The sequence below is a fragment of the Peromyscus leucopus genome, chromosome 3, assembly GCF_004664715.2.
Source record: "Peromyscus leucopus breed LL Stock chromosome 3, UCI_PerLeu_2.1, whole genome shotgun sequence".
Taxonomy (NCBI): domain Eukaryota; kingdom Metazoa; phylum Chordata; class Mammalia; order Rodentia; family Cricetidae; genus Peromyscus; species Peromyscus leucopus.
In genome coordinates this window covers 9,690,760-9,704,091 of record NC_051065.1, presented here as the reverse complement: position 1 = coordinate 9,704,091, position 13,332 = coordinate 9,690,760, and positions in this window count along the sequence as shown.

Sequence of the window (13,332 nt, the reverse complement as noted above, 5' to 3'; positions counted from 1 at the left end):
AGATTCCAAAAACTCTGAACGGTTAGGAAGATGACTGAATAAAAGTTAAGTGATCAATGCACAAGTATAAGGACCCACATAAAAAGTCTAGGCAGGCATGGAGCCTCCTATAATCCTAACCCTTGAGAGGCAGAGACAGGACCACCATTGGCTAAGCTAGCCAGACAGATTAGCTGAATAGACAACTTCCAGATTCAGTAAGAGATAGAAAATGCCCAATAGCAACCTCTGGTCAGCATGCGTATACAACTCAAGCTTCATCAAAGGTAGCCTTTGAAGAAACTCAGGCCAGAGAGGTTTCTCTGGAAAGGATTATTTGTAAACTAGTTGGGCTTAGAGTGTGTGGGCGCATTAATGTAACTGGTAGGTAATCCTCTGGGATCTCAGTGAAACATTAAAGTACAGGCAACAGGTGTCTAGTATGGGAATGTCCTCAAAGCACTGTAATATGAAATAAACACCAGAAAAGGTAGTGTCACTATGAACTAGAACATGGCTAATAAGGCATTAAGACACTTTGATCCTTAGTTTGTGTATAACGTGACAAAAATGAGGTAGTTGGTTTAATGTCAACTTCGATTGTTTGGTAGTGTAACAGAATTTTCCTCCATGGGAATTGGAAGCAAACTTTGGGTACAAATCTTCCACTCTTGTGTAGCACACTCGCCTGTGAGACCACGTGCAGTTAGAGCACTTCAGTTACTAGACTAATGCTCAGACAGTTGATGTCTCACAACGATGAGTTCTTGGGAAACAGTGAAACAGTTCTCTTTGGGGGGGGTATTTCACATCATGCACCCCAGTCCCACTCATCTCCAAGTCCCTTCGCATCTGCCCCTTCCTCCTGTAGTGCCCGCCACCCCCAGGAGGAAAGCTAAAAAATATTTTTTAAAAGATAAACAAGAAGCCGGGCGGTGGTGGCGCACGCCTTTAATCCCAGCACTCGGGAGGCAGAGACAGGCGGATCTCTGTGAGTTCGAGGCCAGCCTGGGCTACCAAGTGAGTTCCAGGAAAGGCGCAAAGCTACACAGAGAAACCCTGTCTCGAAAAACCAAAAAAAAAAAAAAAAAAAAAAAAAAAAAAGATAAACAAGAAAAGAAAACCACTTGGTTCCTCTGCCTTTCCCGCCTCTCCATTGCCTCTCCCTTCACCTTACTGGCATTGGGAGCTGCTGTGTATCCCGCAGTAGACCATTTTGTCCAAACTGCTTCACTTGCAAATGTACATTGTGTAATGAGTTGCTAGTCAGATTCAAGACCTCTGGCTTTGGTACACCATCAGTACTGGACCCCCACCGACATTCCTTCCCCATACCCTGCTGTTGTCTCGAGTGATGGAGATGCTGCACTATGGTTCCACAGGATCAGTCCCTTCACGCTCCAGCAGGCCATAGATGGAGTTAGGTGTTGGGGTGTGCCAACTCCAAGCTGCATGTGTTCCGGGGTAGCAGCTGAGCTGTTTGCATCAGGCAGCTGGGACCACTCCACTCAGGTAAAGAGCCAAGTCCGCTCTCCCAGGCCTGTGGTGAGGGGTGGGGTGAGACCTCCCAAGTATGGGGGCGCAGCTCTCCCATTAGGGGCCTGCCGGCTTTCCTGTGCGGGGAGGTGGACAGTCCTCAGGGTCCATAATCCCATCTTGGGAAGTTCAGGATCAGCTCTCCTATAAGGGGGCTGGTGAGGAGAGTGAGGCCAGCTCAATGTGGTCCTTGTACTCCAGCATTCTCATGGACCCCTGTGGTAACAGGCAGTGGATATCCACACAAACGTCAGCTGCTGCAGGATGGCGACTCAGACATGGCAGCAGCTTGGGGCTGGATGTCACCATGGCCCCAGGTGGCAGTGCAGGCCTCTCAGATCCGGATGGGCCCAGCAGCAGCGTGGCCCCAGGGCTTTCCAAACTGGCCCCATGTGATGAACAACGGACTTTAACACAGACTCGAGCTGTGGCAGGGCCACGGACACAATGGTCCCCAGCCAAAGCTCGGGCATGGATGTATCCATGCCCCCCCACCCTGATCTGTAATGGCCCCAGTGGCAGCGTGACACTCGGGCACCAACATGGCCTGGTATAAACTTGAGAGTCACAGCACAAAAGGGGGGGAAAGATTGATGAAATCTTCCAATAAATTAAAAACAAAATACTTCTAATGTGTCAATAACCAAAGGATACTGCATTGTGACTGGAAAGCAATGAGTATTCTTGTAAGGAAATTTAGCTAAGTATATACTGCATTAGCATTTTAGACAGGAAAAGCATGACCCTCCATAAATGCCTCTTGCATATGGTAAAACTTAGTGCCCAGTCCTGATTCTAAAGGCAGCCTCTCCAATCAACAGAGCAAAAACCAAATTACTCTAGAAAAGATGCTGAGGCAATCGGATAGTCAGGTAGAGGGAAGAAGTTAATTGGACCCGTACTTTATACCATACACCAAGTCAAAGTTGGGTCAAAGATTCAGAATTTATGTCTATAGCTTGTTTCAAATCAAAGTCACTTAAGAATTTTAGGTAAAACTAGGAATTTATATAGTAAATGAACTTGAGTTTCATAAAAATCATGGTTTCTTACATGGCTTAACAAAGTCAAATCAACCACAGAAGAAAACATTTGCAATGTAATTAACAGATGGCTACTTTCCCTAAAACCAAATAAGATTCTATGGCTGAAAATTGAAGTTTCTTTGACATCTAAATCTCTTACAAGGAGAACCTTACATGTCTTGGACTAATTGGACTTAACTGAGAAATAAACACTTCTTGTTTATGTCACTGCTATTTAGGCTTGTTTTTAGATTATTTCTGCTTTTCATTCTGTGAAGAACTTGCTACCAGAAATGCGATCCTGTAGACAAGAAAGGATGGCACCAGCTACAAGCTGTGTCTGTCAGCACTTGGGTAGAGTAAGGACATCTGCTGTGTGTCACCTCTGCCCCTAGACAAATGGGCAGAGTGGCACCCTTTAATCCCTGTGCAGATAGAAAGTCATTGCTAGATCACTCTCCTCTCTGAAATGTTCAAAGAAACATCTAAACTTACTTTAATTTATAAAATCAAATCTTTCAAGGATCATCGTATACCAAATACTGATCCAAACGTGTCCCCAAAGCTACTGAACCAGTAGCTCGTTCCCTCACTTGTAACCTACAGGCTTCATATCCAAAGTGATACCACCAATAACATGTAATATTGAAGGGAAATGCAGTAAGCACTGGCTCAGACCGGAGCCCATTGTCTCCGTTTTCTATTACTGTGTAACAAATGACCTCTAGGTCAATGTTCTGACACAAGTCCATTTATTTCCATTTCCATCGATCCAGGTGTGTGGTGTTAGCAGGATCTTCTCTTTGTGGTGTTTCTAGGCAAAAATCGGGGGGCTATCTGAGGGCTGCAGTCTCACCTGAGACTTGGATTCCTCTTACAAGTTCATGTGGTTGTTGGCCAAATTCAGTTCCTTTGGGAACGGAATATGGGAACAGTGTGATTACCATGTTTATTACTCAATTACAAAATAAGTTTAAGAGGAAAAAAGCTTTTAATAATTATATTGAAATGGAAAAAAAAAAAGGAGCTATCCTGGGCAAGCTGTCATGGGATCTCACACAAACTACAATGAACTTTGAACGCTGAGGGTCATTGATAGCCAGGAATGTAATGGCCAGTGGTGAACTCTCCAGGAACAATGGACAAGCTCTTCCCAGAGCACAGCTGCCCTATGGCACTAACCAAAGAACTCCATTGACAGAATAGGGAGACCCTGACATTTTTAAAGACACGGTTTCTTTTTGTTTTAACTAACATGTACCAATTGAATGTATTTGGCATATAGTGTGGTATTTCGATACACGTATATAATGTGCCATGATCGAATCAGGGTAACAGGCATGTCTGCCATTTCAATCATCATCTCTCTACTGGGAACATTTACATCTAAAATCCTCCCTGCCCTCTGTTTTGAAATGTCCCAGTAACTGTCAACCATAAATCCTGCTGTTCTGTAGAACATTCCTCCTTTCCTCCTGCACCCCAGCAGGATTGACCAATGTGTTTTCTTAGTCACTTTCTATTGCTGTGAATAGACACCATCGTTGTGGAATATTATTTTAACTGTGTAAAGGTGTGCTGCATTTGTTTCTTCTGCTTTTGTTAATGATGCAAAGATGTGTTATGTTTGTTTGATAAAACAAAATTAACCTGGGGTCAAGAGGCTGAGTCAGCAACTAGCTGACAGGAAGTGCTAGGGAGGAACCATGTGTAGTTTGGGTTCTTAAGTGGGGGCTGAGCAGAAGGATGGCCCTTTTTTCGGGATACTTGAGCAAGGAGAGGTTAGCTTTTTGCTATTCAGCCTCTCTGAGCTAGCAGGATTTCATCTCAACCTTTGAATCTCAAGTTGTATAGAAGGATAGAGATTGAGATAAAGTTTCCTTTAGCAGCCATGATAGAGCGAGGGCCTGAGGGAACAGAGTCCTTTTTTTTTTTTTTTTTTCGAGACAGGGTTTCTCTGTGTAGCTTTGCACCTTTCCTGGATCTCGCTCTGTAGACCAGGCTGGCCTCGAGCTCACAGAGATCCTCCTGGGACAGCAGTTGCTTAAGGTGCAGCCACTGTATTGAATGCAAACAACAGGCCGTGACCAAGGCAACTCTTACAAAAGAAAGCATTTCATTGGGAGCTTGCTGACGGTTTCAGAGGTTTGTCCACTATCATTGTGGCAGGAAGCATGGCGGCACACAGGTCACTGGAGCAGTGGCTGAAAGCTACATCCCGATCTGGAGGCAGAGACAGAGAGACGGGGCCTGACATGGGCTTTTGAAACCTCAAAACCTACCCCAATGACACTTCCTCCAACAAGGCCACACCTCCTGACCCTTCTAATCCTTTCAAATAGTGCCACTCCCCGGTGGAAGCATTTCAATACATGAGCCTATGGGGGCCGTTCTTATTCAAACCCTCACAGATGTCACGTCCTTTCCATTTTGTTTCATTATGAATTGTGGTTCTGTCCCTCCACCTTCGCTCTGCATAGTGTTGGGGTGACATCTTTTCCTTTCTACATTACTTTGAATACTTCTTATTTTCCCCGTGAAGAGACATGTGGATTCACCGGTCATCTTGGACTTTGAGCAGACTGGAGGGAGAGTCTGGGTCTTGGGGATGGGGGGAGGAGGGTAAAGAGACCATCGATGTGTGGCAGGAAGTGTGCACCACAGATGCGGATGGGTATCCTGTGGCACAAACTGGTCGCCACTCCTGTGAAATCTGCCTGACCTTGCAGAACAGAGACACATTCCATTTGGGTGACTACATGACAGTTAAGACTAAGAAGATGTGAGTACCATAGGGCGGCTTTGGGGATCACCCCACGTCAGATCCTTGGCTCTCCCTTGTGATATCCTGGTCTTGTCCCATAAGCTGCCTGAAACTGAAATGCTATCCTGTCACATAAGGTTCGGGCACAAATGGCATTTATTTGAGCCTCGTCTTTTGCTCTCTGAAGTCCCCACCAGCTGGGCCCAGCTACTTGGATCTGTAACAGGCAGGGCTTAAGTTCCTGTTTTAAGTCACCTTCTTTCCTTTCTTATCTCACAAGCCTTAAACTAATCTTAAAGTTAGAATCTCACCACTCTCCTCCTCACCCTAACTCCTCTGATAATTAAAAAGAAAAAGCTGACCAGATGGAATTTAAGATCTAGCTCAATCAAAGGACGGGCATCTTAAAACTAATAAGCTTTATTTAGGGAACAGCTTTCAAAAATATTTTAAAAAGGGGGTGGTGGGGAAAGATTTTGTCTTCTTTCAAGACATTTACTATTTCTTTTTTAAAAGTGTCTTCGAGTAAAGTCAGAAGTCACAACCAGCAGGTCTCACCAGCATGACTGCCTAAACATGAGCTGGACAAGGATGACAGCAGTGGACACACTACCCTGGACGGGAAAGACCAGGAGGCCACAATGCTACATGAGAACTAAGGGCAACCAGGAATGCTGAGAGCACGAGAAACAGTCTTCCCCAGGGAAGAGCACGCTGCTTTGGGTACCCAAAGCCAAGCGGTCAGGACTAAAACATACAAACACATAGTATTACATGGACTGGACAAGTTATATTGCAGAATATATGTGTATATACATAGATGCATGTGATAACAATGAAAACAGAGGGCATTGATTTGAAATAGAGCGCAAGGAGAAGCGTATGGGAGGGCTTAGAGGGAGGAAAGGGAAGGGAGAAATGATATCATCATCTTATAATCTCAAAAACAAATATTATTTAAAAATTATTTTACTAGAGAGAGACTACACGAGTGTGGTCAGAGGAAAACCTGCTGGAGCCTGTTCGTTCTCGCCTCTCACCATGTGGGTTTGGGGGACCGGACTCCGGGCATCACTCTTGGTGACAAGCACCTTCACCAGCTGAGCCATCTGGCAGGCCACATCGAACATCTTTTACAAAATGTCTTAAGTGTTTGTGGTGGTTTGAATGAGAATGACCCTCATCAGCGCATATGTTTGAGTGTTTGGTCTGCAGTTAGCTGAACTGTTTGGGAAGGATTAGGAGGTGTGGCTTTGCTGGAGGAGGTGTGTCACTGGGGGTAGGCCTTTAGGTTTCAAAAGCCCACTCCAGGCCCAGGCTCTCTCTCTCTCTCTCTCTCTCTCTCTCTCTCTCTCTCTCTCTCTCTCTCTCTCTATCTCTCTCTCTCTCTCCCTCCCTCCCCCCTCCCTCCCTTCCTCCCTCCCTTCCTCCCTCTCTCCCTCCCTCTCTCCCTCCCTCCCTCTCTCCCTCCCTCTCTCCCTCCCTCTCTCCCTCCCTCCCTCTCTCCCTCTCTCCCTCCCTCCCTCCCTCCCTCCCTCCCTCCCTCCCTCCCTCCCTCTCTCCCTCCCTCCCTTTCTGCCTGTTACCTGAGGATCAGGATATAAGGATCTAAGCTCCTGCTCCAATGCCATGTCTATCTGCTTCCAGCCACAATGGTCATGGACTAACCCCCTAAAACTGTAAGCAAACCTCAATGAAATGCTCTCTTTTACAACGCTTGTCTTGCTCATGATGGCTCTTCACAGCAACAGGACGGTAACCAAGATGGTATTCTACAGAACATTCACTGAGCCCGTTAGGGGTATCACATTTTTTCTCTTCTGCCTTTTACCAATTAATTTTATGTTGTGCAGCTTCTGCTTCTAGAGAGGCCATTAATGGCTTCACTAAATGTTTCAAAGTTCTGTGTAAAAGGGAAAGCAGTTTGTGACTATAAGCATATGTTTGGGTGGGATGATGAGACGGGAAATTAATCTGGTGCAGTTCTTGAAAGATGCCAGCAGGTGTCACTGTCCTCATTCCAGGCGGATCAGATGTGCGTGCTATAGTTCTGAAGACACCCTGTCAGGATGTCCTGTAGGTATCCCACACCCAGAATACCTGAGCCTGTTGTAACTTGGCTGTTGTTCAGCAGAAGGATGCTGGGCAAGCATCCCCCCCCCCACAACAGCACCTGAAGAGACTGTCCTTAGGATGTGGAAATATCTAGCAATACCTCTACGAATATTTGTAGAAAGTTTGTAAAAATGTTCTTACCTGCTTTGAAGTTAATTTGCATTTGGGAATTTAGGATCCCTCTTGTCAAAAAAATGCATTCATATGTGCTTGTTACCTTCTTTCCTTCTTCCTTCCCTTCCCTTCTGGTTTACAACACCTACTCACCTTTTCACAAGTTTAGGTTTTATGGGTTTCGTATGTCAATGTTCCTAACCTCAGTCATTTTCGAACAGTTTGTGGGAGATTTAGCACATCTCCACCTGAGAGATTTTCACCATGATTTACGTACTTGACAAGCCTTTTCCAAGTACCTTTGGGCTCCAGATGGGTGGGAAGGCAGGTGCCATTCACACAGCAGGGGTCTTTGTTAACCAGGGAAGAGGAAGACGCACTGTACTGTCAACAAGACCCACCGTGTCAGGAAGGACCCAGGAGGTGGCTCCGCTGACGAAGTGCTTGACGAACATCCACCAAGCCCTGGGCGCAGTTCCCAACAAAGCACAAAACAGAACATGGCGGCACACACCTGTATCCCAGCAATCTCGGGGAGTTGAAGCTGGAGATCAGTGCGCTCATTCATTGCTGGCTACATAGAAAGTTGGAGGCTTACCTGGGCAAGAGACACTCAAAACAAACAAAACAAGAGTCGGGAAGTGAGGAGTGTTTAAGAAAACCAACTAGAAAGCCTCAGTCAGTGTGCTGAGAACAATTGGCTCGGGGAGGGCACCCCAATGGGCCCCACCCCAGCGGATACATCTTCAGTCCTGCCCCTATGACTGTGAGACTGAGAGAAGAAGGGGCAGGAAAACTGTCAGATCCAGAGGACCAGGGCACCTGCTTTGAGATAGGGTCCTCTAGACATGACAGTGATGCTGTATCCATGAAATCTTAACAGTATAGACGGCTAAATAAGACCAGCACAATGACAACACCAGTCCCCATCCCAACATGGATGGGCCAATCTCACAAGGCCCCACCCCTGGTTGAAGAGGTCCAGGCACTTGGTGAGGGAATGAGAATCTGTCTCATACTGTGACAACCCCCTGATAGATGATCTGATCACGAATGGTCAGCCCTAAACACATGTCCATACAAGCAACACCAGATTGACTCAGCAGGTTGTGTTTATGTATGTATGTATGTATGTATGTATGTATGTATGTATGTATGTATATGTATGAATATATATTTAATGATAATAATTAACGAGATCAATACTTTGAGAGGGGATTAGGGAACAAATGAGGACGTGGAGGAGAGTGGTGGGAATGATGTAAAGGCAGTACTCATACATGAGATTCTCAAAAATTAATAAACTTAAATTAAAAAGCAACCCTTTCCACCATTCAGGGCACCCCATGACTATATAAGAAACAGGCTTGGGCTGGAGAGATGGCTCCGTGGTTAAGAGCACTTGTTCCTCTTGCAGAGGACCAGGGTTCGACTCTAAGCACCCACATGGCAGCTCACAACTATCTGTACCTCAAGTTCTAAGGGATCTGATGCCCTTTTCTGGCTTCCTTGGGCACCAGGCATGCACACAGTGCACACACATCCATGCAAGCAAAATACTCATACCCATAAAATAATAAATCTAAAAAACAAAGAAAGGAAACAGAATGATATGCAAAGTCACTCAGAAAGTTAAATCATGATCTTGTTCAAAATAAAGGTAGAGGTTCTTGTTGAGCATGATGAGGATGTGTAGGAAGGATCTGTCTATACCACAATTACTGTTGGTTTTGTCTCTTCCATCCTCCTGTTGCCCAAGTGTTCAATGTAGCTCATGCATCTAGACTCCTGAACTGCACTCAACAAATCCTTCTTGAAGAATAAATGAACAATCTGGAACAGAAAGCAGTATAAGTACGTCATGTAGCAAAAGTAAACTATAAATGACTGTTGTTTAAAATGTGTCTGAGCTTTTTTTTTTTTTTTGCTATAGCAAAATACTTGAGTCTAGGGGGCTTATAAATAAATGTATTTTGCTCACAATTGTAGAGGACAGAAGTCTGTCCCTAGCAGGGTCTCATGGCACATGGCTTGATGTGGGGATGCCCTTGAGAGTGACCACATGGAAAGACAGGAACCTGAAAATGGAGAAGGGCAAGTGTTTTGTCTCCTGCAATAACTTGTTGTCTGAAGAACTAAGTCAGGGAGTGGAGAGATGGCTCAGTGGTTAAGGAGGCTTACTGCCCTTGCAGAGGACTGGGGTTTGGTTTCCAGCACCCACACTGAGTAGCTCATAATTCCAGCTACAAGGTGTCCACACCCTCTTCTGGATACCATGAGTACATGCACACACACACACACACACACACACACACACACACACACACCAATAAAAATAAAATAAATATCTTTTAAAAAGGAGTTGAGGTAGTTTCTTCCAAGAATTACTTTTAAAAACAGCTCCTACTAGTCTTGCCTCTTAAAGGGTCCATAACGCCTCTCAGTAGGGCCTCACTGGTTTCAATATTTTCTATAATGGACCCTTGGACACAATCAAATCAAATTCAAATTATAGCAAAATACAAAAATAGATCATTTCATGCAGAAAAGAATAATATTTCTGATATCTCCCACAAGATCATGTGTTTGTTCAGTAGATCCCTACCTGGTGGTCCTGTTTTGGAAGGCTCTGGAACCTTTACAAGGTGAGCTCCAGCTGGAAGAAGTGGGTCACCCTGAGGCTGGAGTTGAGCTTTACAGTTTTCTGATGCTTCCTTCTGGGTATTACCAAGCTGCCTTAGATTCTGTCACCACTGCCAAGAGCTGCTCCTGCTCATGCCTTCTCCGCCATGATGAAGCGTCAAGCCATGAGCCCAAACCAGCCTTTCCTGGGGCTGTTTTGTCAACCATTTGGTCACAGCAGACACACTACTACTAAAGGCATGAATCCTACTGCTGTATGTGATGTGAAAGAGTTCCTGGGCCAGGCTCGCTTTCTTCATTATTTCCCTTGGGCTTACTGACCTCTCACCTTCCCCTTCTCTTTTCTCTGTCGCTTTCTTCAAGTCCAAATTCCACCTCTGCCTTACGGCCTGACCCAAAGGCTGACCTCTTGCCTTGGTTTGCTTTCTGTTGCTTTGATTAAACACTAACCAAGAGCAACTCGGGGAGGAAACAGTTTATTTGGCTTACAGGTTACAGTCCATCATGGGGAAAAGCCGGGGTAGGAACTCAAGGCAGGAACCTGGATGCTGGAACCGAAACGGAGACCCTGGAGGATGTCTGCTTACTGGTTTGTTCTATGGTTTGCTCAGCTTGCTTTTGATGCAACCCAGGACCACCTGTCTAGGGGTGGCACCACCCACACTGGGCTCCCCGCCACAATCATCAGTAAGGAAAATGATACATCAATCATAATCAAGATAATGGACACCAATCATGAAAGAGTATATAAAGCTAATTGTTTTTCTAGTTTTAATTCTGTTATTGTTTTTGGTTTTGTATTTATGTTGTATAAATATATAAAAATATAATTGATAGTGACAGTGTAAAACCCAGTGTGAAGTTCCACTCCTTCAGGATGGCTATCCTAACCACACACATGTTCATCAAGATTTATAAACTTGGAGTCTGGCTAATCTTTCTAGGTAAAGTTTTTTATTTGCAAGTTTTTTTTATTTTTTATATTTTAAGACAGAGTTTCTCTGTGTAGCCTTGGCTGTCCTGGAACTCACTTTGTAGACAAGACTGGCCGTGAACTCACAGAGATCCACCTGCCTCTGCCTCCCGAATGCTGGGATTAAAGGTGTGCGCCACTACTTCCTGGCTTATTTACAAGTAAATTCTTTACAATAAAATTTTAATTAAAAAGGAAAACAAGCCCCACAGAGACACATATAGGCCAATTTGATAGAATCAATTCTTCAGTTGAGGTTTCCTCTTCCCAGGTGACTCTAGCCCGTGTCAAGTTAAGAGACAATAGCCAGCACACCTGTGGTGGTTTGGTTGCGATGTCCCCCATAAATCTTGTGCGTTTGAATACTTGATTTTTGTTGATGGCTATTTGGGGAGGATTAGAAGGTCCGATCTTGCAGGAGGAAGTATGTCATCGGGGGTGGGCTTTGAGGTTTCAAGGCTCACACCACAGTCAGCTCTGCTTCTTGTGGATGGAAATGTGGACTCTCAGGTGATGCTCCAGTACCATGCCTGCCTGCTGCCATGCTCTCCGCCATGATGATGATGGGCTCTCAGCCCTCTGGAACCTTCCTTCTGTAAGTTGTCATGGTCACAACAGTAGGAAAGTAACTAATACAACCCCCCTCCTGCCTTTTGTAAGCTTTCTAAATGCTAATTTCTCACTTTAAAATACTTTGCACTCGCCAGGTAGTGTTGGTGCATGCCTTTAATCCCAGCACTTGGGAGGCAGAGGCAGTCGGATCTCTGTGAGTTCAAGGTCAGCCAGGGTTCCAGGAAAGGCTTCAAAGCTACACAGAGAAACCCTGTCTCGGAAAAAAAAAAAACAACTTTGCACTCTCTTTTTAAATATGGGTTTGGTTGTATGTGTGTGTGTGTGTGTTTATATGTATATATATGCATGTGCACATGTGTGTGCACATGTGTCAGTGAGTGTAAGAATGTCAGAGGACAATTTGTGGAAGTGAGTTCTACATGTGAGTTCTGAGCTCAGGTTGTCATGCATGATGGCCCAGTGCCTTCAGCCGCTAAGCCACCTGGCCAGCCATGGACTGTATTTTTGTCGGCTGTATTATTGTTATTTGGGGGATATTTTGATGGATTGGTACTTCATTTACCCTTACACCTAGAACATCAAAATGCATATTAAACAACGATGTTCAAGACACTAAACATGAAGACCAGTGGCAGTGAAGGCTGAGAACTAAATGAATTGAGCCCTTTTGAGAGAATTTCCAGGCCTGGGTGTGTTGGAGAGACAGAAGTAAAGACTAGCAGAGGCCTTGAGCTGGAGACCAGCTGAGGGACTGAGGAGATTAAGACGATAACTAGAGTTCCCAAGAAAGAGACTGTGGTCACACAGACAGGATGCACTTTCACCGTCAGAGCATGATGCTGTGAAGCGGAGCGCCTCAGAGGGGATTTCCGTGGACCATCAACCAGTGAAAAGATGAAGACTTGGGTAAGGTTCAAGCTCCACAGGAGGATGTGGCATGCTGGCAATCCATTCCGTTCTGCAGGGTCGGACGATCTCATTCTGTAAATGTTGGGATTTTCTGAACGATCCATAGACATATGCATGGTACCTATCCAAACTTACTTTAGAATTAGCTGCCTCAAACAGCAACACTACTATTGCTGTACAAGAACTTGGCAATAATGAACTAAGCTAACACATAAGTTCTCCATATCATTAATTCTTGGAGTGGGGTACAGTGCTAAACTTGATGCTTGTGTTCATGTTTTATGTTTATTTTTAACCTAATTTCTTTATTGATTCTTTGGGAATTTCACATCATGCACCCCAATTCTGCTCATCTTCTAGTCCCCCATACCTGCCCCTCACCCTTGCAGTGTTCCCTCAAAAGAAAATGAAAAAAAATCAAATCAAAACAAATAAACAAAAACCAAACAAACAAACAAAAAACCCCTCTTCGTCCTGCATCTTTCCCGCCTCTCCATCACCTACCTCTTCATTCGTCTTAGTGGCACTGGAAGACATGGTATATCACACAGTAGACCCTTTTGTCCAGTCAGCCTTACTTGCAAATATTCATTGCAATGAGTCACTGGTCTGGTTCAAGGCCTCTGGTTTCTGGTACACCATCATCACTGGACCCTCACCGAAACTCTTCTTGGATATCCTGCTGTCCCCCTGGGTCACGG